Source organism: Galeopterus variegatus, unplaced genomic scaffold (genome assembly GCF_000696425.1).
Source record: "Galeopterus variegatus unplaced genomic scaffold, G_variegatus-3.0.2 Scaffold4783, whole genome shotgun sequence".
NCBI lineage: Eukaryota > Metazoa > Chordata > Mammalia > Dermoptera > Cynocephalidae > Galeopterus > Galeopterus variegatus.
This window is the reverse complement of record NW_007730894.1, coordinates 108,505-114,119: the sequence shown is the minus strand read 5'-3', so window position 1 is coordinate 114,119 and position 5,615 is coordinate 108,505.

The following is a 5,615-nucleotide window of genomic DNA, read 5'->3' as shown; positions in this document are numbered from 1 at the left end:
GATATTAGGTTCAGGTTGACTTTCTAATCATTTGTTCAAATGCAGCTGAGAAAAGTGTCTTCAGTAATTACAACTTAAATACCTATAATGTGTGCCACAGCAATGCACATTTCCGGGGGGGGGGCACTATTGTAGTCTGGGGAACTTACACCTCAAAACCAGATGAACACAAGGACTCCCAGAACCCATGACTGTCTCTGATCTTTCTCCTACATTTCCAGTCTGTCTGCTGAATGTTCTCAAAATCTACATGTCTGAAATTGACATGTACTTTTCACTCCTCTCAACCCCAGTCAACTCCTTGTACTGACTTTCCTATTTTTATTTTAAGTCACACACACACACACACATACACACGTACAAAAGCCAACATCCTGAAGTCCTCCTTCTTGCCTCATATCCAGTTAGGCACAAAACATATTGCCTCATTCGTCAAAAAGTCATGGGCATCCATCCGGTCCTTTTTCTTGCTGGTTCTAAGGCTCTTAGTTTAGGTTTCTTATTAATTTGTGTCTGGCCTACTGCCAGTCTCCTTGCTTAACAGGACCTTTCTCTGTTTCACTGATTAAAACTCCACCAATTGTTCAGACCTGCTTAAATTAGCTGGTTGCCACAACTCAAAGAGATTTCTCCTTCTAGGTTCTCAAAGCACTCCTCTGGAACTCATATGATTATTTTCTAGTCAATAAAGTTATAAGCTCCTTAAGGGGTGGGACTGCCCCTGATGCATCTTGTATCATTCACGCACCAAACACTATGACTCTTACTCAGTCCATGATCAGGAAATAGAGGTGTATTCAGACCTCTCTCCTGAGCTAAACATGCTTATCTCCAACTATCCTTCACACATTTCTATCCGAGAATAGTAATAAAAAAATCACATCAAATATTATTCTCCTTTATTTCCTATTTTTGCACATTATTCTACCTTCCATCCAGTTATCCAAGCCAGAAACCTCAGCTCATCCTTAATCTTCCTCTGCCTGAGCCCCAACACCCATTGAGTCACCAGACCCTGCTGAGTGGGTCCAGCATTCTAGCACCTCTTTAAGTTTTTCAAATCTATCCTCAGTATCATTATCTTAATTCAAACTCTACATTTCTCACTTGTGTTACTGCAGTGGTTCCAACTGCTCACTGTCTTTAGTCTTTCTCCCTCCAATTCATTCTCCACAATGCCATTTTAGTGATCTTCATATACTGGGAAACTGATTCTACAACCTCCTTGCTTAAAATTGATCATTGTTTACCAGTAGCCTTTATGGTAATGTTCAATCTCCATAACATGACATCAAAGACTTATTTTCTGACTCCTGCTTCCTTTTGAGTCTCATACCTCTCGACTTCTTTCCTTCCCTATCCCCAAACTCCAGTGGTAATGGTGATTGACTCATCAAAGGTTTTTCCCCAAAGTAATTTGTCAAAGCCAGTGATGCATACTAAAGCCTGACCTCTTTTCCAGTGAATATTTAGGAAAGGCAAAGTGACCCAGTTTGGGCCAATGGGATATAAAAGGAAGTCTACTGGTGGTGTTCCAGGAATTATTTCCTTGTTTAAAAAATAGACCCAAGGAAAAGATAGCTCCTTTCTGCTTCTGGGCATTGCTGCATCTGGACATGGCATCTGGACATTTCACACCCATCTTGCTACAAGTATGAGGGTGAAGCCAACATAGGGAGGAGGGCAGAGCCATGAGAACTTCAGAAAAGCCCTGCCTCAGGCCCTGCTCACAAGCTTCCTCCTAGGTGAGCTGATACATCTCCTTACTGCGTAGGCCAATCCAAGTTTGCGTTTTCTATTATTTGCATCCGAAGGCATCATGATAAGGAGTTGCTCCAAACATGCCACGCTTTCTCTTCTCTTCTGATCTGTGCACATGCTCCCAATGAGAATGCCTTTTCTCTAACCTCCGAGTCTCAAAAGAGATTCAAGCCCAAATTGCCCAAAGTATACATGGTAGAACTTTTTACTTACTCAAATCTTAGAGTTTATCACCACCTTTAAGATCAGTCATCCACTTCCTTCAGTAGTCTTGTTTTGGACACATCTATCACATACTTTTCATGCTTATTGGGCCTTTTACATTCATTTATACATTTAATGAACATTTATTGAGCACCTACTATGTGCTAAGCATTGTAGATACTGGGAAATGCATAAATCATGCAATCAATTCCTTGCCATCATGGAGTTTAAATTCTAGTGGAAAAGGCAACCAATAAACAAAGTAGTAGATACACAATATGAGGAGGTCAAGGAAATAGTGATAGGTTGAAGGGTTATAATTTAGGTAAACGGTCAGAGAGAGCTTCTCCGAGAAAAGCTGTGAGTGAAATGTCTGAGAGAGGAACATGCCAGGGAGTGGGAACCTTGTGTGAAAGGGTCCTGAGGAACAGAGAGCTGGGTGTCCTAGGAGGAGCAAGGTGGATGATGTGGCTGGACCAGGGTGAGGGAAGGGCAGAGCAGGAAAAGATATGAGTCAAGAAGGAGCCTAGGAGCAGGTGATGTGGGATCTTGTAGACATGAAACTTTAGATTTTCTTGAGAATGGAGTATTTTCAGCAGAAGAATGAGATGCTTTGAGCTGGTTTTAAATGTATCACACTGGCAACTGGGTGAGAAATAGGCTGTAGGAAAGGACAGCAGAAGTAGGAGACTATTGACTACTCTTGTAGTCTAGGAGAGAGATGGTGGTGGGTGGACCAGTAGTCAGGCTTGGCAGTTTCTCAGAGATGTTGCCTTGCTTACTCCCTTCCAGAGAAAAGCAGCCCTGGATTCCCATAGGACAGCTCTGTTACCACTGCCATCCTGCTGTGGGCCCAGCCACCAGACATCCCATTGCAGGGCAACCTATCCATAGATTGTTCACAGACCTATGCAGTAAGCTCAGATGTAAAACACTGTCAGATATGAATGAATTGCATGGAAAGGAGCAGAAAGAGAAGTAAGAGGAACCACAGGAAAGGAGACAGGAATGGAGTAGGTGGGTTGTGTTAATGGCAGAGCATCAAGTGGGATCCATGCTCTGAAGCTGCTGCGGCAAGCTGGCCTGGTCCCTAGGGAAGACTTGGGTGCTGAATGGACCTTGAGTTCCACTTCTGTGGGGCCCACAGAGGGATTCCTGTTACCAGGAGTCCTGTCTTTTCCTGTTACCTTCTCCTATTACCACATGTAGACTTACTATAAATCTTTACAATAGGAAAAAAAAAATTGAACAAGCCTATGCTTCTTATCCAGAGATCAGGACTCTGGATTGCACATAACAACCTCTCAGGAAATGTGGGATGTATGGTATTTGGTTGTGGACTTAAAGACAGTGGAAGTGCTAAGAGTCCCGCTCACATCTCACTGTGGATGCCAGGAGCCCATGGTTGTAGGGGCAATTTATGCTTTTGCCTGTGATTTCAAACATGCCCAATACATGTTTCCTTTGAAGGCAGTACTTTGCATGCTTTGGTTTCTCCTATATTTAAGAAATGTCAAGGGGCTCAGAATATAAAGACAAAGGAGTTGGACGGTTGCTTCCCTCAGTGTTAAATGCCTTCAGAAGTAAATTTACCAGTTCTGTCCACCCTAGCTCAACTAATGGCAGACAAGTAAACATAGAAATATTATGTAACCATTGGAAGATGGATTTCCTGCCCTGATGCATATACAAGGCTAGGAGCCTGCTGAATATTACATTCAGAAAATGAAGCATTAAACACGTTCTCTTTCTTGCTTCTCTGACTGTGAGTTAAAAAGTGGTTGGGTAGTTGTAGTGGGAATAGAAGGTGAAAAGATGCCTAGGGTAGGGCCATGCTCAGATACATTTCCAAGTAAGAAGAAACTGTGAGTAAGTAGAATCTGAGAGTAGAGGAAAGAAGGTAGGCAATTGTTGGAAGTGGCAGTTATGGTAGATGCAAGATGGAAAAGGAGCCCGTCACCACAGTGGTGGAGGAGCAACTAACACTTTTTGCTGAGGGACAAAGCAGTACCCTGATCTGTAGGCTATGCTGGACTCTTCCAGTTCCCAGAGAACAGTCCCCTCTTGACAAAGCCTGCCTCTTCAGCTGCACTCAGAGCCCAAGCATGTTTCTGTTCCCTAAGAAATGCAAAATGTAACACAGGCTAAAGAACACAACAGCAAGTTCTCTGAGGACAAAGGCTCTGCCCCGTAAGACTCTGTCTCCAGCATTTAGCGTGATGCCCAATAAAATGCAGAGCTCAAGAAGTGCGTGGTTAATTAATAACAGGATGAATAAATGTGCATTCAATGAGCAACGTATGAAAGTGAGAGAGAGATATAGCAGGAAAGCATAGAGATAAGTTTCCTACCAAATCAACTTCTGGAAATAAAAATATATTCTTTCAAGAGCCTTTATCATAAGGATGCAATTATAGCATCACAAGTGTGAGAGCTTATGGCTAAATACAAACGTCTCAGTTCATGATGTGATTTATATGGTGGTTTTAACCTGCTCTGCTTTGGAGAGGAATACACTTTCTGAATTACTCTGAAAGCTCATAGTAAGGTAAACACAAGACACTTTTAACAGTCATTTACAAAGTGATTTCACATCTATTTTTCAGTTGATAGCAGAATCCTAGTAAAGCACTTTAGAGAGAAAGTATCTTCATTTGACAGGTTCAAACGAGTTTCCCTCAGTGGATTACACAGCTAATGGGTATTATGACCTCTTCAAGTCCCATGCTCTTGTCACTATTTCAGGGAACTAGACTACTTTCCTGTGAGCAGTGGAGACCATTTAGGCTCCAGATTGAATTTGTGGATCATTTGTCATTATATCTTAATTCCAATTAATTAGAATTCAATTATCTAGGTTTCAAGACCCTAGATGCCTGATGATTAATAACAAATATTATTTGTTTTTATTTTAAATGACAAGTTCCATTACCAAAGTTGGAACGTCATGAGTTTGCCACTGGTAATGCACAGAAAGTGCAGGGCTATGTCATGCACTAGGTTTCCATATCTCGAGGACTGCTTACATTCAGTGACCCTTAACAAATGTGACGGCTACTAATATTCATGAGAAAATGACCTTGCTACATTAGGAGAACAACAAAACACAATTTTAGAAAACATATTTTCAAATCCACACACAGAATAGCAGTAAAAATGACAAAATCAGATTTTTTAATAAATTGATTTTTAATTCTTCAAAATTATTCAGTACCAATCATCTTCTAACTCTGCTGTCCATAAACTATAAGAGGTGCCAAAGAGAAGTCCTGTCACACACAACAATCTTTCCCTCTTAACTGGTGTTATCATTGAATCAGTAAAGAGATGTCCTATTGTGTGAGATTTATGTTAATTAATTCTAGAATGAAAGGTTTTCAGTGCTGGAAGAAACCTGAAAGATCATCTAGTCCCACAATCTATCTCAAGTTTATAGAATATTTTAGCAATTTCACTATTTGCCAAGAGTAAGTTATTGTGTCCTGACATTGTATTCCTGGAAATTTCTAGAAAGTGTAGACAAATTAACACTCAAAACAGAACTTAATAAGCAAACAAACAAAACCTCACAATGCTAGCAATTGGAAGGTAATGAGTCTGAGGTCCCCTTGCTCTGGAAAAGAACTTTGTGCTTGATCAATGTGACGTTG